Here is a 22,350-nt window from a genome sequence, read left to right on the forward strand (position 1 = left end):
GAATAATGTCTTGAAAATAATTCTATATGATATGATATCCTATTCTAAATTTGGCCCTTATAATCATAGGCATCAAATTGGTTACATAGTGAAAGAGTATCCCTCTTTCTTTACAAAATTTACAACTAATCGACTCATTAACAATTAATTGTATGCACGTAAAACAAATTTGTAGAACAAATACTTATGTTGCCAAGTCCAATGATGATTATTCAATAAAATCATTGCATTGCCTAATGTGTTCTACATATTTGATATCTCCCAGTAAATTTGTTCTTTGTTCAGATCACTTCTCTTGCCTTGATCTCAATTTTGAACATTTGCTCCATCTACATGCTGGTCGTTGACATCTCCAGATTTTCATTTTGTGTAGCTCATAGGGCTTGTTCCTGTATCACATAACACATATTCATATATCCCTCCCAGTCAATTGTGTCCCCATTTTCATCATGCCAAGATATAACTCTATAATCTGTAACCAATTCCTCCATTAACTTGAAAGAAAACTTAAATTTCTATGAATATGCAATATGACCCTCACTCAACCTTTCTCCTTTATGGATATCTTCATCTTCTTTGAGGGTATTCTTTTCTTTGACCAAGAAATTATATATCTCATTATCTCTCAAAGCTAGTGGTTTATAAGTACTATAAATATGCCAAATCTGATCTAATTTGTCAAGCAACTTCTTAAAATGATTTTTGGTCAGAGTGCCAAAGACTTCTCTTCTAATCATCAAAATATCTTTTAATTTTGCATTCTTTTTTGGCAATTTCTTTGATTCAATTCTTAGAGCATCAACAGATGATTCTATCATTGGTTACACTTGAGGCTACCCTAACTTTAACATATTTTCATACAATGTCTTCTAGTTATCCCTCTCAAGTGTTACTTGCTTCACACTTTCTTGATTAAACAATGCCAAGTCCACTTGCATACTTGCAACCTTGTTAGGGTATGTCACCCCTACTTTTAGTGTCATCAAATGACCAAAATATTGATCAACATCAATATTTTGTGGCTTCTTGTGTGGCAGGTATAAGGCCCACAACAACATTAATTTTTCATCTTCTACAAATCTTGAACCAGTTATGACATCTTTGACTCCTTGTACATCAAGTTTCATATCCTTTTTACTATATTTAATTAAACAGTCAAAAATGTATGATGCACTCAAATACCAACTAGGTAGAACCATAACCCCAGCCTCATTCAATAGTCATCTTCCTCTTGCCATATTCATATGCTCAACTTTTCTTTTGATATCTTCCTTAAAAAAAATCATTAGTTCTTGTTCATTTGTAGGAGAGATATTTTGGATATTCTGTCTCAATAATTTGCCTATGTGTTTATACAAAACAACCATAAACTCCTTAGATTTAATAAAAGCATCATCATTTTAAAAAATTCTTGAATTTAAAAGTCTTTCATCCTTCTTGATATTTATCTTGTCAAGGATCTACACATCATGCTCCAAGGGCTAAAGTACTAGCTTGTCTATAGTTCTTGAAATTGGAATAGGGGAATTTGGAATCTTATGAGTGTTTTTCTTTCAATTGTTCTCTGGCTTTCTCCATTTGTTCTTCCAGTTTCCTACTTTCTTCCTGAATATATTGAAGTAATTCTTCCCACTCCAAATTCTTGAAACCTTCCTCATAGTCAATGCCTTGGTGAATATAATCACTCAATTTCTGTGATTTCATAGAGGCATGAATGTATCCTTCTAGATCATAATGACTCTAGGGTGTACGTGCAATATTCATTCTACAATTTCTCTCCAATCTTGTCAAATGAATTACTTGCAAAAATAATAAAGTCTCCAAAAGATAAAGTTTCTACCAGGAAAGTCTACTTTCTTTGTTTACCTCTAAAATATTCTTTGCTAGATTCAGACATTTGCTTTACAATTTCTAGTATATGTGCAATTCTATTAGGCATTGATGTTGGTAATATGTATGGCATTTCTTCAAACCCAAATAATCTAATACAAGTGAAGTAATCATATGCATACCAATTGTCATGCCCAAACTAAGAGGGCAAAAACACACACAACTTTTTTTTTAAATATATATTTAAACATGCTCTACGTTTGATATGACTAAGATAGAAGTTTTAGCACAGGTTCCCTACATTGCATCCTAAGATTTTAAACAAGAGGACGATATAATCGTTAAAATTTTGAAACTTTCGTTATTAGATTAATATCGATAACTTAAGATATTACATTAATTTACAATGATATACAATCAAAATTACTTGAATAACAATGTACTTGAATTTCGAATTAAAATTACTTGCTTTATTGAATCAATCAATCCTACATTAAATCTTATTTAATTAGGACGAACTAAAATAATTATAACAATTAAAAAAAAACACTACTATCTATACTTAGATTAAATTAATCATTAATGATAAAACTAATTAAATTACATCTGCAAAATTAAACAAAACTATATTCAAATAACAACTAACTAGAATAATTAACAAATAACAAAACAATAACTAACCTAAAACTTAAATAAACTTTAAATAACTTACTAACATTGTTAACCAAACTTAATTACATCTGAAACTAATTTTAATGCAAGTTTTACAACATTTAAAAAAAAAAAAATAAATAACATACTAACATTCTTAAATTACATTTAAAATTAACTAATTAAAAGTAATTACAAATTAATCAATAACATAAGTAACTATAAAACATAATATATACTACTAATAACAACTTAGTTGCATTTTAAACTAACTTCAGTTAATTTAAAATTAAATTAATTTAAAAATTAAACAAACCTATAACAACTAACTAAAACTAATAACAAAATAAAAACTAACCAACATTATTAATAATTAGCAAAGCAAAATAAACTACACATAAACTAAACTTAAAAAAAAAACAACCTAGCACTAATACTAACTTACTTTCTAACCCATCCTACACTAACCCTATGCCCCACTTGGGAAAGCACTTCCCAAGCGCTGTCCTTGGGACAACGCTCTGCCCAAGGGAGGTGTGACAGACCCCCCCCCTTCCCTCAATAACCATGCGATCCAAGTGGATAGCAAGTGGAAGGAAGCAAGATAGAATCTCTTGCAAAAATTGCTATTTTAAACTCCAAAAACTTTAATGCCTTCCCTCAAATCTGAGCGCCCAATCTGGAGGAAGATAGTGATGGGACATGGTGATTTCATCATGTGGAACAACAGTTTGACTTGCCCCAAATATTCATTGGTAAAGTTTTATAGGTGAGAGTTAAGATATTAAGGATATCTACTAAAACTATATTATTTTTGTCATAATGAATAGAATTTGGTTTTAGATTTTATTTTATTTTATTGTGATGTGAATATTTTAATAGTCTATAATAGTATCAACCAATTTTGAGTTTTCCATACAATTTCCAGAATGAAGATGTGCTTCTACAGGCCTCTTTTATATGTATTTTTGAAACTTATTTGATGGTTATGGTTTTACTATATAGTCTTATAGAATTGGTGTTTTAATTCTTAAATGATATTAATCTACCACATTTTTATGCATTAAGCTCAACAAATCAACTATAGAAAGATCATCAAAATCTACGCAAATTTCTTATGAATTCCTACTTAATAATTTTCATGCACCTCAGAGGCTATGTATTTCAATGATACCTACATTTCATGAAATAACCATCTACATATTCATTTAACTATCTATTATAACTAATGGATCAACATTGGAACAACATAATGACTAAACTAGTCTTAAGGCAATTTGAGAAAATAAGAGATCAAAATGATATTGCTCTATTCATTTTGATGGGAGTATCAAGACACACCAAGTTCTGTCCGCTATCATGTTTTTTTTTTTTTTTTTGAATTTAAGTTTGGATAACTTAACATGATTCTTTCCTACATGTTCTTGCAATTTTACTTTCAACACAACCATCCATAACTAAAATCATACCAAGCTCAAAGGAGATACCATACATTTACAATTTGAATCTTGCATAATTGCACATCATTGTTTCATCTCATCTTTGATACACATTCATATAACAACATAGAATACGAAAATTTTGAGAGAAGCAAAATTTACTCAATCACTTATTTTATTATCAACTTGATTCAAGGGCTCAGCCGAGAAAGAATCAGGAAGAAAACCTGGCTTCGTTGCCATATATAATAAGGTTTTAAAAAAAATACAATTTACAATAGGATCTCAATCCCAATTTTCAATAATTTTATCAAATTTTCTTCATGATCATAATCAAGGAGTTTGTAATGTTTTCTGAATCTCATTTCAAGAACCATGGAGGAAACCAATAACTGATCGGGTGACAACTAAGCAGAACCAAAAGAACATCAAGCATGCATAATCATACATGGTTTACACAATAAGATTCACAGTGAATCAAGACTAGGGAGAGGTGGATTCTTCCAACTGGAGAAGTCAAACACAACACCAATTCAGATGCCCAATCAGGGCCAATAACCAAGAACTTCTGTTCTTCCATTTAAACTTGCCATACTCATACCAGGTTTGTGTTGACGGGTAGGGGCCCATAACACCCTACCCTTTATCCCTCTTCTCATCCTGAGAAGAGACTCTACACAGGTTGCAGTCCAACTAAACAAACCTCTCCCAAAATTGGTCACTTCTACCCTCTCCTAGGGTGAGTAATACCAAAACACCCATTCAAGGAAAACTCAAAAATTTCAAACATAAACAAGAAAGGAAAAAAACCAAAAAGACATGGTTTACAAACCTTCCCAACATACCCACAACCATACAACAGTGAAACAACAACAAAGTAACAAGAACATGAAACAAAACATAAGAACTGAATAAGGGAGATGGGAGTTTCCTACCTTCACAAGAGGTAATGGCAATAAACCAGTTTGAGTAGAGTATCCCTCCTTCCTTCAAGCTTCAAGAAATCTTCTCTAAATGTAGAGATTGGGTAACAAAACAACTAGTCCAAGGAAGGCCTCTAAATAAGCCTCTAACTCAACCACCCAAAAGGAGCAATAACTATTTCCACCCACTAGCCACTCTAGAAACTCCTAACTCAACCTACACCATGGTTAAACCCTAAAATGAGGTGGGGTAAGACAACTCATGACAACCACTTGCAATTTTCGCACAAAGGCAAAAAGGGGACTTTTGAGTGACCTCTAAAGTCAAAAAAAGGGGCTTAGGGGTTGGAAAAGACCCCTAACCCATACCCATACCCTTTGGTTAGAATAAAAAACATGTTAAAAGCCTTAGGAAAGAGGTTTAGAGACAAATAAAATCTAGGAATAAGATAGGTCCATCTAACAGCTCTAACTTGCAAATTAAGCACAAATCCGAATTAGGGATGACTAACCCTAAACAACATACTGAAGCACATAAACAATTTACGAGTGTCAAGCGACACTAACCAAAACATAGTTACGAACATCAACATTTACTAAACACAGAGAGATACATACATACATCTCACAACACAATACATGAATTACAAACAACAAGGTTTCCAAAAATTAGCACATAGAGATCAGTTTTGTTCCTCCGTCGGTTTCCTCGACTAAAATATCTGTACACTCATTGCACACATCAGTAGTCCCAAAAATCACATGTACATATATACGTATCAGAAATTTACATAAATTGAAACATACATAAATCAGGGTTTCTTGCATCCTACTTATATCCTTAATCATAAAGATTCCAACTCAATGTGTTAATCCTACATTTTACTGATTTCATCAACATACATATACATGAATATTAAATGAAAATCATCAAATATATCTGGAAATAACATCACACAACATGAAATAATAAAATATGTTCTAAGCATCAGATAATGTCTCGACATCTCGAGTCGCAGATAACAAAATAAGAGTAATGTATCACTATGCTACGATGGGTCGGGGGCGAGGCCTCACACCAATCTCCCCAATTGTGTTTGATTTTCTCTCTGAACCCATTGTCCTTAGGTCTTAAAAATCTTTTAATATCAGGGCTAATTGAGGGAAAAGATTGGTGTTCAAATAAAGTGTACAAAGGTTGAACAAGATGATCTTCAAATGTAAGGTAACAAGAATCACTGAACCTATAATCCCATACTAGAGTCTACATTTGAATAGGCTTCATTTCCCCATTATACTCCCTCAAATTCAATTTCAAACCCTCACCCCACAATCCTCTCATTTTCCCAATATACAAAACCATATCATGAGCAAGAAATAATTTTGAAAGGTAGGGTACTCAACATATTCAAAATTAACAAAAGAAAAATGAATGTTATCAGCTTTAGCATTTGAATGTCTAATGCTAACACCATGGGCCTAATCTCCATCAAATTAGGTGCCTCCATCCCCTCTACTTGTCAACATGATTGGTATCTCATGTCCAAGTATGTCTTAAATAAATTGATGCTGAATGGAGGTCCATCTACTACAGTTAGAGGCTCATTTTCTATTTTGTGCAACATCAATTTCTATTCAATATATGAAATATCTAACCTTTCATACTCATTTTTAAATTTTGTAAATGACAACCTTTTAGTTAGACGATCAATGAATCTAAAAGCTTCATTTAGAGATTCAGTAGATATCTCCATGAATTTTTCTCTAACCTTGTTGTATAAATGCATCTGTCTTTAGCATTATATTTTCTTATAGTGACCTTGAGTAACTCCACATTCACAAACACATTTGGCATTGTCAATTTTCCTAAATTCATCTCCCAAGGATGATAGATAGGTGCCTTATGATTTCTCCTCACATAATGATATAAAAAGAGCTCATAACCCCTAGTCTTAGTCTATACATCTCCAATGTCATTGTACTTGTCTTCAATTTTTTTGGGGGATGTGAATTTGCTTCTTATTGACTTAGGACATGCAAAATCCATCTATTCAATGAGGTCTTCATTCAATTTCCTTGGTGGCACTTCATCATCTGCTTTCTACTTCTTATCAAATTTATCCTTTTTGACTTTCTCGACTTTCCTCTTCTGTGTAGAACTAGAACTCTCCATGGCACCTTCTAAAACTTTCTCTAAGTATAGCTCTCTGTAAAAATTGAATAAAAACAATAATCTCACAATTTTCCTTTAAGAATTCATGAGCCCAAACCAGTAATGGATGTCTTTTATTACCAAATAGACTGCATTCATGCATTTACTTTCCACACAAATTGAAACTTAGAGCCATTTTTTATCATTGTAGCAAACAAACTAGTTGTCAAAAGTCATTTTGTGCACTTATTTTTGTGCTTGATGAAACATATCAAAACATTTGATCACTACAACTTTCAGTGATTTAAAATATGAAATTATGATCAGTGTAGCCTATTCTCACAAATAGTGAATTGCTTTTAACTTCATGTCTATTGCTATAGCAATGGTGATATCACCATTGCTTATTGCTATACTAGAAACCCTTCATTTGTGATCTTCGATACACCTTTCAACTATTATGTATGGTGATATCAAAACTTCAACCTTTGATATTGGCACTTAAAATGTGTCCATAACATACAGTGATATCTTGCAACTCGTCGTTGATCACTATATCTCTATAACGCAATATATGATCAACGATCACATTCAACTTATCATCGCAACTCGTAGTGATGCCCTTTAAATAATACAACCATCCATCACTATAAGTTACAGTGATCTCCAAGTTTCATTGCTAATTTCTATATCCTTTTTGTGCTCTCACTACTCAAAGATAAATCACATGATCACTATAAAAAACAATGATATATGAAGATTTATCGCTCATTTCTATACTAAAATTCCATATCCTCTACTCGTCGATGAGATGTATCACTATACTAGAAACCCTTCATTTGCCATCTCCAATACACCTTCTCTTTATTAGGTATGGTGATATCAAAAATTCAACCTTTAATTTGACACTTGAAATGTTGCTATAACATATAGCGATATACCACAACTCATCGTTGATCGCTATATCTCCATAACACAAAATGTGATCAGTGATCACATTCAACTTATCATGGAAACTCATAGTGGTGACCTTTTACTAATACAACCATCCATCACTATAAGTTACAATGATCTCCAAGTTTCATCACTAATCGCTATATCCTTTTTGTGCTCTCACCTTTCAATGATAGATCATGATCGCTATAACATATGATGATATATGAAGACTTATCGCTCATCACTATATTGAAATTCCATATACTCTACTTGACAATGATATATATCTCTATAACTTGTATCATTCATCACTATATCTCTATAGTATGATATATCCTCTGCTTGAAGGTGAGATATATCTCTATATCTCTATAACCTAATCTCAATATTCAATTGTGTGTTTTCATAAAATTTCTTAAGAAATTAGATTTTAGAAGCTTAAAAATTTACCAAATATTTATTGCATCTAGATGGTTTTTATATAGGTGAAATATTAGTAGTATACAAAAGATCAGTGTTTGTCTTTAATGACCACTTTAGACATATAGTGAAACTATTATGCATGTTAATATAGGTATTAGGAACTTTAACACATGCCTTGGTAGAAGTCATGCACTAATCAACCAACATTGTTGGAACTTTCAACCAATCTTGGTCGACATTTCCACCAATTTTTTTTTGACATTTTGACCTATGCATCAACCAACATTGGTGGAACTTTCATCCAATCTTGGTCGACATTTCCACCAAAGATTTTTTGACATTTTGACCATGCATCGACCAAAAGTGGTGGAACTCTCGATGGAAATTTTGACCTATGCATCAACCAGGATGTCATCGTGGGTTTGACATCCTGGTCGATGCTTTGGTTGAAATTTTGACAAAACTTGGTCATAATTTTGACCAATGATCCTATTAACAAGAGATGTCAATTTCAACCAAATAAATTATTGTAATTTTGACACCTACAAGCTTTGATCAAATTTTTGATGAAAAAAATAGCCTCAAACCAATTGGTCAAAAATTTAACCAAATTTCATTAAAAAAAAGTCAAAATGTATTACTGATTGTGAATAGTATTTGAAATCCTTTAATCAAGGTTGACCTAACAATTATAGTGAGAAAAAGTCTATGTGAATCCTTTAACAGGGTGACATTCTAATGGAAAGTTCTAAAGTCCTCTAACAAGGCCACTCCTAATAAGGTGATTAAATCCTTTAACAAGGTCACATTCAACAATGTATTTTATAACCTTTAACAGGGTTGAGTCCTAACATGGCTCACTTCATAAGAGTGAAAATTGGTGACATGTTGCTTGTGGTTTTTCCCAAATTGAGTTTCCATGTTAAATCCTAATGTCAAGTTTGTGTGCATGTTATTATGATGTTTTATTGATTAATGTTTACATTCTATAAATATGTTATTTTAGAATAATGAACAACTAATGTTACTCAAAGTTTACAGTAGAGACCAAACAATGAAATGATAAGCTAAAGTTGTTTAAGTGTTTGTTTGTTTAATTGACACATTTGGATCTTGGATTCAACCCAACCCCCCCCCCCCCCCACCCGCCCCCCCCAAAAAAAAATTTTTTTACTTCCCTTTTTCTTGTGATCTCAATGGTGCATTCGTAGTCTTTTTCTCATAATGTGAAGGGGGTCTTCTACAATAAAATAATAAGAGGGTTAAATTAAAAATATGTTATTATAATTATTATAGGTATTTCAATACTTTAAAGAGCATAATTGTGGCACTCTTTATCTTATCTAGCCACATCATCTTCTTGAACATTTTGTTTGGTGGTCTCAACCTCAACATGCTCATCATGAAGAATGGCCTCTACATATTTTACAACTAGAATGCAAAATGTTATATTAATCCGAACATATGTTGCAATTAAATTTGTATTACTATGCCAATTTCAATTTAGGATGCTTACTTGTATTAATAATTACATATAAAAATTCAAATAGAAAATGCATACCTTGATGACTATAATGCACATCCAAACCAACAATTGCATCATGCTCGAGTGGTGTCCAAAGATTTGTAGGTTGCATTCTAGTGTCATACAAATTGTTATCATTATTTTTCACTTAAAACAAATATGTCCACTTTATGTTGGAACTTAACATTAAATACACTAATTGATAAAGTATTCAATTTGAAAAAAAAAAATCTTTCTTATCTACCACAATGGATCCATCACTAGAACCTTGCACACTTATTTCTTGTAACTGTTCAGCCATGGCTCAATAGCCTTGTTTGGAGGCTATTTTCTTGTCCTCTTCTAAGAGTTTTCTTTTGAATTTTGAGCCTTGCATTATTTCTTAGTATCATGATTTTTTTTTGTGATGTTTCATCAAAACCAAATTGATTGCAATTTATAAAGATTTGCACACATTTTTCATTTACTAATACTTATACCTCTGAATTGCGAAGCTACATGAAAATGTGGAGCTGCGGACCTGCGTAGCTCAATTCGCCAAAAAATCAAAGTTCTCAATTTTGAAAACAGTTTCTGGGTTTTTCACAAATGAGGTTTTAGATCACTTTTTGTATATGCTCCATGCCCCTTTCTGATGATTTACACCCTCTTTATAGCCAATTAATTTCATAAACTTGTACTCCCTCTCCTTCTTCAATCGAAAATCTCAAGGCACCTGCATTGAATCTTGGCCCCAATAGCTGCATAAGATGAGGAACCTGATTTGCTTTATGTGTCAAACCTTTATATCTTTGATCTTTGTCTTCTCTCCACCTATCTAATCCTTCCCAGTGAGAAACCAAGTGATCCAGATTATCCAAGACGATCAAATGTTTGCAGCTTTTTCATATTTTTTCACAAATTTTTTAGGCATTTTTAAATGACCTTTTTGGAGGTCTTTTGCTCAAAATTTCAAGTTAGAACCTTTGTTGGTCCCAAAAAATTGGGCAACGAAAGGCTCACTGTTTTAGGGACTGAAATTAGATCTTTGATTCTTCTTTCCAACGGTGTAAGTGGTTCTAAATTCTGAAGCTCGAGTCAAAAGTTATGATCTCGACAAGTTGAAGATGCCATTTTTACCTACAAAAAAAGAAAACATTAGTCCGTAGAGTTAATAATGCATAACAAAGACACCAGCTACTCAAACAAAACTGGAGGTGAATCCTAAAATCTGGTTAAGTCTGAAATTTTGAAGCCCTAAAATTTGGCTAAGTCTGGATTCCTGAAGCCCTGAAATTTGGCTAAGTCTGGATTTCTGAAGCCCTAAAATTTTCTAAAATCTTTACATTATCTCCGAGAGGTCTGAAACCTATCTCAAAAGATTCGTTGCATATACTAAAATATATCTTAAGTATAAGAAACTTATACTTAAACGATATATTTTAAATCCCTCTCATGACTATTTAGACAAAATTGGAGGTGAATGCCTTGGGAGTGCGGGTGGGCTCTCTGTTGCCCTTAAAGCGCGTGCGGCCTTTGAACGACAACACGCGTGTGCAGCCCTTGAAGGCACGCGCGTGTAGCCCATGAAGGCACACGCACAACCTTTGAAGGGCGGCGCACACGCTGCCCATGAAGGCGCGCGCGCGGCCTTTGAAGGGCGGCGTGCGTGCGACCTTTGGGGGGCAGCGCGTTTGATGATTTTTTTTAATTTTAATTTTAATTTTTTTATTTTTTTATTTAATTTTTTAATTTTTTAAATTTATTTATTTATTATTATTATTATTATTATTATTATTATTTCTTCTTTTTTTTTTCTTTTTTTTTGTTTTTTTCAATTTTTTGATTTTTTTGTGATTTTTGGACTCAACTTTTAAACAAAAATTCTTCTCTCGACTCTTGAATTGTGAGTCTGGGAGTCAAAAAAAGTAGGGGGTCCCCATTCCTAGTGAGGAATGGGGCATGTGTTGTGGACACCACAACAAATAGCCCCGAAAAAAGGAAGAAATGACCAAGGCATTTCTTCACCAGCGAACATTCCTCCGACATGTGTTAAACACCAACCGAATTTTGAACACATTGAGCGTATTTCATATGACTTTACAATCAAAATCTCAAAAGCTGAAACCTTCAAACTCAGTGTGTGCATTGTGTATTCGTTCCCTTTGATGGGTTAGGATGCAATTAATCAGAGTTTTCTGACAACTCAAAACAATCTTCCACTCCTTTCAACTCATTCATTCAGAATCTCCACGAAGGCTCTTTATCAATCAATTGCTTGACCAGATGAGAGAATCAGTTTGAGGGCTCTTGGCGAGATGTCACGTTCTTTTAATTTTTGGCCTTTTGCATAATTGCTCCATGTCATTCAACACATTACTTTTGATGAAGCAATATTTTGAATTGAAGATACTTTTTTTTGGGAACATACCTTTTGCCATTTTAGATCTTGGAATCCTTTAGTCTTAACACCATCTTCTTCTTCTTCTTCCTTTTTTTTTTTTTGGAATTATGTATCCTGACTATGCTTAGACTATGTAGTCAAAACATCAGTGTCGTTTCTTGGATTTGATCTCTTATGAACATCCTTTGCATTCCTCTTTTAGAACTTTTAGGAAACTCTCACGCCAAACAATGATCTTAGTAACCTTTCGAGGAGACCCCTCCTGCTTGAACCAGTCAGAATTTGGATAATTTCTCATCATCTTCGACTTGAAATTGAACAACACCTAACACAATCAAATATTTAAATTTGCAAAGTGTTGAGAACTTGTTGGTCTAGACTTCTGATTTCTAGACTGAAAGTCCCCTAATTCCACTAGGAATGTCTGTTGCTTTGTTGGTATAAAACACACAATTGTCCAAATGTTTTGACAAAGAAATACCTCCTCCTGAAATTAGGACCAAAGAGTGGTTAGTAAAATCTTACAAAAAATACCAAGTACACCTTACTCCCTAGGACTGACATAAATTTTTAAAAAATGAACACACGACTAAAACAAATATGCAACACCTAACTAGAAAGACTAAAAAAGACTAAGAAAAAAAAAACAAAAACAAAAACTTATCTACAAAAAACCTTGAGTAACAAGAATGTGGGGTGGTTGTCAATAGATTTCTTATTACATGCAATAGTAATGAACCACCCCATATAGTTCTCAAAAATGTTGACTTGTCTTTGTACTCAGAAAAATAAAGTTTGGACAATCTTGGTTCAAATTCTGGGCACAAATCACACAAAATCAAAAGTTGTGGTAACTCTTTATGGCCATGATTAATCCACAAACAAGTTTTCTTACCTTTAGCATCATATTCAAATTGAAAATCATCAAACTGAGATGGATAATGGAAAGGTATCACCTAATCCAGCAAGTCCCCCACCATAGGGGTATACTCACACATTGTAATTTCTCCTTCTAGTGTTCTCATCTCATGGTACACCACTTCACGCACACATGGAGACACTTTAGGTTCCGCTATAGGCTCCCTTGGACTAGGAAACTCAATTATCAACCTCCCTTCTGAATTATAGGATTCATTACTATCATCGACCAAGATGTTTTTTGCATCATCCCAAAGAAGCTTCTTCAAAATCATATTTTCCTTCCATTGCAATCTCGCAAGCTAACAAGAAGTCAGGGAAAATTTCTTCTGAATGGAACCCAAATGGATGGATCCTACATGACTCAGTTATTGCATGGTTTGATATATGTGTAGAATACCCGCAAATAGACATTTCCTTAGTTAAGCTTGAGACCAAATTTAACACTCTATCCATCTCTTCTAATGAAAAATCTTGTTTTGAAGGAGGCAGCTTATCGTTATCCAAGGGGGAATCAATATCACCGCAGGAAGAATTGGTGTCTTCTTTTTGATGACTTTGTGATTCAAAAATCTCACCAACCTCATGACCCTCCACATTTTCATCACCTTTTGAAACTTCATGGAGTTTTGGAACTTCAAAATTTTCCACAACCTCAAAATTTCTTGGCATATCCACACTTGTTGCAACATCAACACTTGGAAGAATTTCTTCATTGATTGGGAATGCAAACTCCTCTTGACCATCTTCATCATTTAGTCCTCCTATAGATTCATCATATGATTCAAACATCATTGCACTAAACTGCAAAGGTTGTTTCTCCATGATTTGGGGAGGCTGATCCGAAACATCATTGTGCCAATACCCCTTTTTACTTGGACTCATTCCAGTAATACGATTATTCTCATTCTTGATGTTGTTGTAAAGGCCAAAATTTCCACTCTGATTTTGAGAATAATTGTTTCGAGCAGAAAGTTGTCTTGGATTATTGCCTCGGTCTCTTGAAGAATTTGACTTTATTTTGATGAGTTCATTGGATAAAAGAGACATTGTCTCCTTCATGGCCTTAAGCTCTCTAGCCACATCATTTTCTACTTCAACAGATGCAACTACCTTTTGCTCAAAGAAAACGATCTTTTGAGACCCATATCCGAAATATGTAATTGTTGGCATTGGAGTAGTAGTAACCTGATTTGTGAATGTAACAACCTCTTTGAAAATCTTTTCAATGGTATCAATGTCTATAGGTGGGAGCCTTCTTAGAATAATAGAGGTTAATGAATCCATTGTTCTAAAATAGATCTGGATGGCAACCTCCTGTGGTACAGTGTATGGAAACTCCATTCTTCGATACATCCTATAGAAGCGATGATTAAATTGTGAAATAGTCTCATACAGATCCCTCTTAATCGAGATGAATTGATGATATAGAAGAGCTGGGTCAACATAGATCTTCAATTGCTTTAGAAAGTTTCTCTCAAAAGAGTTCCAATCCCTTATTGATGCTGGTGGTAGATTGAGGTACCAATTGAATGCCATTTCCCCCAAAGTGTAAGGAAAAAGGCGGCATACCACATCCATATGTTGAATCTGGTTTCGATTACAAATCTCTTTGAAAATTTTGATATGATCTTCTGCTATTCGTGATTCTCCATAGATGAACTGTGGGCAAAACTTTTCAGAATTTTTGGACAAGTCATGTAATGGTCCAGTTAGGTTCAAAGGTGAACTTTGGGCATTGAAGAAAGACATGGTGCATAATGACAAAAATGTGTGAAGTGGAATGTAAAGTGAATGATGATGATGAAATGTGTAATGTGAAAGGGTGGAGTTCTTGAAATCCCTTTATCACTGTGATGTTTATGAAAGTGACTGAGTTGTAGGAACTTGTGTTTATTCTTGAAAAGTGTACCTCTGAAGAAACACACTTTCTCAAAATAGTGCACCACAAAATTTTGCGGAGTTGTGGACTTGCGGACCTACAAATCTATGGAGCTACGGACCTGCTCACTAAAGTTCTGAAAAACTCAATTTTTTTTTTGAACTTGTGTAAAGTGAAAATTATTGCAAGAGTGCAAAACTTTCGAAACTTTATCAAATCTTTCTTGTTTCCAAGAGTAGGTTCTTTATTTTTAGGCCCTCCTTCTAGTGCCACTTCTGTTGGGTGTTCATTTTGCACGAGGTCAACGGTAGGAATCCATAGTGTAATTCCTCTCTTGAAAAGAAAATCTTTTGAAGGATCCACTCCAAGGTTCAGTGTTTGTCTTGCGACGTACCAAAATCCGCTCAATAGAAGATAAATGTGAATGTTCACGAGGAGGCCTTTGCTATTTCAAAAACCTCTTTTACCTTGGAATCAAGTAAAATCTATTCGCTGTCTCAAAATATCACACCAAAAGAACAATGTTTTTCTATTTTCTGTTTTTCAATGAATGCAACTCTAATAATGCAGCTAGTATGAGATCCTATTCTAATAGGGGGGTTAGCAAAGCAAATAATGAAACTAAAAAAAAAAACATGAAATCAAATAACTTGAAATTGAAATTACTAAACGGACATAAGCTATAGAACACAACACTCTATGAGTTAAACCTTCAAAGAAATCGGCACGAAACCAATGAAAATGGGAGCAACGCTTCCTAAAATCCACTGATGCAATCATTGGTGAGAATCTTTAACAAATTGAATGATGTTTCACTCTTCATCAAATCACAAGGCCACAAAAAGTATGCTCATGCGAGACAAAAAGCTATGTAGACACAATCGGGTGATCTCTTCTCAAGCTCATTACGTCAATGGAATTCATATATCTATAGAAAACACCAGAACTAAAAGATCATACAACCAAAAACAATGCAATAAACCTTTAGTTCAATCAAAATCTCATGAATAAAATCCACAAAAACAATGACACATCTAGGCAAGAATAACTACACTCCGAATGCTAGCACCAAAAGCATAACTTTATTGCATAATAACGGCGGCCCTTTTTACATTTTATAATGGGGTATTTATAAGAAATCGTCTCCTCAATTTGTGTTCAGAGTGAGAGATATCTTGATGTAATAAAATTCTTTTTAACAATTAAAAAAAACTAAATATATACAAACTATCAATCTAACTGGTGCTTAGAGGGACTCCATCCATATTTTATTTATTAATTGGATGCATGAGCCCTTTACATGTCAAAAATAATGAAAGCATGAGAGAGAAAGTAGGAGGAAGCCATTAGTCAAAGTAGAAGTGCATGAAGACACCGAAAATAGAAGTTGCCCCTTCACTAGGCGTGTGTCAGTGTTAAACTTTCCATCAGAATGTGCTCCCAATGCATGGAAAGTGATATTTTTGGAACTGGCAATTAACTATTGGTGCACCTCTAAATTGTGAAGCTACATGAAAATGTGGAGCTGCGGACCTACGGAGCTGTGTAGCTCAATTTGCCAAAAAATCAAAGTTCTCAATTTTGAAAACAGTTTCTGGGTTTTTCTCAAATGAGGTTTTAGATCTAATGTAGGTACGCTCTGATATCACTGACGAAGGGCCACACTACCCTTACCAACTCACAACCAATAATGCAACAATATGAAGACAATTTTATTATACCTGAAAATTCAATAGCAATTACAATAACATTTTTCCAAGATCTCTCAAGATCCAATCCAAACCCAAGCTAGTCCAGATCCACACTCTGGTAGAAACCTCTGAGATCTCAACTTGTGCTCGCAAGCCACCAAGCAACCTCCTTATTTCTAAACCGTAGCCACTAGCTCTTCTCCAACCTTATCCAAGATCCAAGTGTAAACTACCTCACATTCGGCGCTCTGCCTACACACTTACAAGTCTATCACAATCTTGCTGTAAACTGCCTCACATTCGGTGCTCTGTTCACAGACTCATGAACACTCACTCTTCACTTCCTCCTTCTCTTTCACACCTTGAAACTTTTCAAGCTTTCCAAGCTTCCACTTCTTGAGCTTCTCCTTCTCAAGCTACTCCTTGAGCTTCTCCTTCTCGAGCTTCTACTCCTCAAGCTTCCCCTTGAGCTTGATTTAGAAATGCTCATATGCCTTGCTTAAATAGGCACTTAGCACCCCATGCATGACTTATCCACAACCTTCTAGAATTCCTCCACAACCTTCTACAACTTCCATAACCTTCTACAATATCCACAACTTTCTACAATATTCATAACTTTCTAGAATTCTACCCACACACCTCGATAAATGGAATGACAACCATTTATTTTTATTTTATTTTTTTCTATTATGCCACCTATGCACCTCAAAAATAAAAATCCTCTTTTTCTTTCTTTTCTCTTTTTTCCCCTTTTTAATTTTTTTATTATTTCTCCTCTAATTTTTGTCACTTTCTCTCTCCTCCAAATTATTATTATTTTTTTTTCCCAATAATTTTTCCATGCAAGATACTGCTGCATCAGACTCCCCCGGTAGATAGAAAAGTGTGTCCCACACTTTGATGCCAAAAAGAAAGGTCTACAACCATCTTCATCTTCACCAAAGGTTTCCACCTCAATAGGGACAACAAAACCACCATGCAAATCCTCCACACCAACATCTCAACCATCCAATCAACAAGCTCATGCACAAGAAAAAACTGAATGTAATGCTTCACTACCAAACTCCCATTCACATCAACAACTAGTGAATTCACATCCATAGCAACAAACCCCACATCGGCAACAATAAACTCCACATCAGCAGCCACATGTACATCTCCATCAACACATTCCAAACTCTCAACACCAGCAACCTCATTGCTCACAACAAGATGCTCTGCAAGATAGAAGTCACCACCAACAACAACTGGATCATCCATGACCGAGTGCTCCACAATCTCCATGTTAGTCTCAACCATTTGATCATGAAAACCAACCTTTGTGCCAACATCAACAACATTAGGAATATCTTCAGCAACAAACTCTAGTTGCTCTACAAGTTCTACATCAGGCTCCACAAACTGATCAGCAAAACCAACCTCTTCCACCTTGACCTTCTTAGCTTGATCAACCAATCTAGCATCCAACCGAGAAATCATCTTAGAAAAATTCCTCTCCACTATATCATGGATTTTTGCAATCATCTTAGGGTCCAATCCTCTTGGAGCCATCTTCCAAGATCTTTGTAAACCCTCTGCAACAAATCCTTCCCATGCTCCTTGTGATAACCAAATTGTTTGCAAGTCAGATCACAACCTGCCACCTCACACAAATAATTAGGAACCACATCACAAGTCTAGGACAATGGATTTGCAATCCACTAGCTCTGATAAACTTTGCCCAACCATTCCTGGTACAAACTGCCTCACACTTCAGCGATCTGCTTGTACACTCAAGATCTCCTGCTCTGATACCACTAATGTAGGTACGCTCTGATACCACTGACGAAGGGCCACACCACCCTTACCAACTCACAACCAATAATGCAACAATATGAAGACAATTTTATTATACCTGAAAATTCAATAGCAATTACAATAACATTTTTCCAAGATCTCTCAAGATCCAATCCAAACCCAAGCTAGTCCAGATCCACACTTGGGTAGAAACCTCTGAGATCTCAACTTGTGCTCGCAAGCCACCAAGAAACCTCCTTGTTTCTAAACCGCAGCCACTAGCTCTTCTCCAACCTTATCCAAGATCCAAGTGTAAACTACCTCACATTTGGCGCTCTGCCTACACACTCACAAGTCTATCACAATCCTGCTGTAAACTGCCTCACATTCGGCGCTCTGTTCACAGACTCATGAACACTCACTCTTCACTTCCTCCTTCTCTTTCACACCTTGAAACTTTTCAAGCTTTCCAAGCTTCCACTTCTTGAGCTTCTCCTTCTCAAGCTACTCCTTGAGCTTCTCCTTCTCGAGCTTCTACTCCTCAAGCTTCCCCTTGAGCTTGATTTAGAAATGCTCATATTCCTTGCTTAAATAGGCACTTACCACCCCATGCATGACTTATCCACAACCTTCTAGAATTCCTCCACAACCTTCTACAACTTCCATAACCTTCTACAATATCCACAACTTTCTACAATATTCATAACTTTCTAGAATTCTACCCACACACCTCGATAAATGGAATGACAACCATTTATTTTTATTTTATTTTTTTCTATTATGCCACCTATGCACCTCAAAAATAAAAATCCTCTTTTCCTTTCTTTTCTCTTTTTTCCCCTTTTTAATTTTTTTATTATTTCTCCTCTAATTTTTGTCACTTTCTCTCTCCTCCAAATTATTATTATTATTATTATTTTTCCCAATAATTTTTCCATGCAAGATGCTGCTGCATCAAGATCACTTTTTGTATATGCTCCATGCCCCTTTCTAATGATTTACACCCTCTTTATAGCCAATTACTTTCATAAACTTGCACTCCCTCTGCTTCTTCAATCGAAAATCTCAAGGCACCTGCATTGAATCTTGGCCCCAATAGTTGCATAAGATGAGGAACCTGATTTGCTTTATGTGTCAAACCTCTGTATCTTTGATCTTTTTCTTCTCTCCACCTATCTAATCCTTCTCGGTGAGAAACCAAGTGATCCAGATTATCCAAGACGATCAAATGTTTGCAGATTTTTCATATTTTTTCACAAATTTTCTAGGCATTTTTAAATGACCTTTTTGGAGGTCTTGTGCTCAAAATTTCAAGTTAGAACCTTTGTTGGTCCCAAAAAATTGGGCGGCAAAAGGCTCACTATTTTAGGGACTAAAATTAGATCTTCAGTTCTTCTTTCCAACGGTGTAAGTGGTTCTGAATTTCGAAGCCCGAGTCAAAAGTTATGATCTCGACAAGTTGAGGATGCCATTTTTACCTACAAAAAAAGAAAACATTAGTCTGTAGAGTTAACAATGCATAACAAAGACACCAGCTACTCAAAAAAAACTGGAGGTGAATCCTAAAATCTGGCTAAGTCTGAAATTTTGAAGCCCTGAAATTTGGCTAAGTCTGGATTCCTGAAGCCCTGAAATTTGGCTAAGTCTGGATTTTTGAAGCCCTGAAATTTTCTAAAATCTTTACCTTATCTCCGGGAGGTCTGAAACCTATCTCAAAAGATTTGTTGCATTTATTAAAATATATCTTAAGTATAAGAAATTAAATATACATCAACTTATACTATTTTAAACGCCTTTCATGATTATTTAGACAAAACTGGAGTTGAATGCCTTGGGAGCGCAAGTGGGCTCTCTGCTGCCCTTAAAGTGTGTGTGCGGCCCTTGAAGGTGCGCACGCACTACCCATGAAGGCGTGCGTGCACGACCTTTGAAGGGCAGCACGCACGCTGCCCATGAAGGCGCGCACGCACGACCTTGGGGGCGGTGCATTTGATGATTTTTTAAAAAAAATTATTTATTTATTTTTTAAATTTATTTTTTTATTTTTAAATTTTTTTATTATTATTATTATTATTTTTCTTTTTTTTTTTGTTTTTTTTTCAATTTTTTGATTTTTTTGTGATTTTTGGACTCAACTTTTAAACAAAAATTCTTCTCCTGACTCTCGAATTGTCAGTATGGGAGTCAAATAAAGTAGGGGGTCCCCATTCCTAGTGAGGAATGGGGCATGTGTTGTGGACACCACAATAGTACAAAGCATTAATGACAATATTTCCATCAAAAGGGCAGAATTCGATTTCATTTTTCACCACAACTTAAGAATACTCAGAGCTAAAAGATTTCCAGATTGCACGCCAGTGATTCCAAGCGATTTGAAGCAAATTTCATGCAAAGGATTTGTTTGAAGAATTTATCATCCACCGAGCAGAATGGCATCCACAAGCATCAGCAGTAGCAAGGCAAAGAAGGGTTCTGAAATGCTCGTAAAAGGAATCGAATGGAAAGCCCCAAAATTCAAACTAGTGCCTGCAGTTGTAGAATCACTTGACCCACACGGAGCTCAATCACGAATACCACCTAAGGCACTTCTCATTAATGATATTCATGCTCATTTCAAATGCACTATTCAAGAAATTGGTACATTAGATATGGACAATGCCCTAGGTCAATTATATGTTGGTGGAGCCCTAAAACCTGAGCATAAGCACTTAGAAGAAAAAGGCTTGACCCACATTACGCACCTACCAAGGAACTTCCAAGTTAAATGGGTGAGATATGTTCTAAACCATGTACAAAATGGTCAGTTGTGGTTGGAAAAACCCGTATTGATAACCAAGAAGATGATTCATAAGATCACGGGTTTTCTTGCGCTTAGCAAAGCCAAAACCACTAAAACCCTAGGTTGGGATGAGTTGCAAAAGAAATCCCTAGCAGAATGGGATGGTAGAGGACTGAAGCTTAACAATATATCTGACATGGAACTCAGATTTTGCATTTATGTTATTGCATATAAACTATATAGTTCCAGTAGATTGAATAGTGTACCATGTGAGGCTGTGGATTTAGCATTTAAGATAGTAAAGAAAAATCTGGAATATGACTTGGCAAACTTGTTGTTGAAATAGTTAAACAAGAATATGGAAAGTATAAGGACTTCAAAGAATAACTCTTGTAAATTTGGCTCTTTGTTAATTTGTTTGTTCTTTTATGTGCAAAAATTCTTTCCATCAAAAGGAACAGTAGTATGGAGAAAAGACATTCCAATTCTATATCAGATTAACGAATTTATAGTAGAAATGGGTGAAAATTTTGACAAAGTCGTGGGTAACTATTTTGAAGACTTCAAGGAAAGGATGAATAACAAGTTCAAAATTCCTCCTAAGCTTGTTGAGGATTATAAAGATGATATATGTTTCATGGTTGACTATGATAAAGTTTACATACAGGCAGTCATACCCTGAGTGGCATTGATAAAACCATTGCCTTATGAATTAAATATTGATGAAGCAAGAGACATCATTGAGGCACTGGTGAATGAACCAGCTATTCCTAACATTCCTGCTTTTGGAACTTATGATGAAGCAAAGGCCAAAATTGAGTTTGAAATCAAGCTACCTCAGGCCATAAGCAAAGGCAAGAGGAAGATAGCTAAATTAAAAATTGCAATCGGTCCTCTCATGCTAACAGAAGGTAAAGGCAAGGACGAGGAAGATGATGAAGAAGAAGGAGAAGAAGAAGAAAAAGAAGAACATAAATCTGAAGAAGAACCTCTGAAGAAGAAAGGAAATGCAATAATTACCAAACCTAAGAAGAAGCCT

Source organism: Cupressus sempervirens, chromosome 6, assembly GCF_028749045.1.
Source record: "Cupressus sempervirens isolate cs-2001-9-10 chromosome 6, ASM2874904v1, whole genome shotgun sequence".
Lineage (NCBI taxonomy): Eukaryota > Viridiplantae > Streptophyta > Pinopsida > Cupressales > Cupressaceae > Cupressus > Cupressus sempervirens.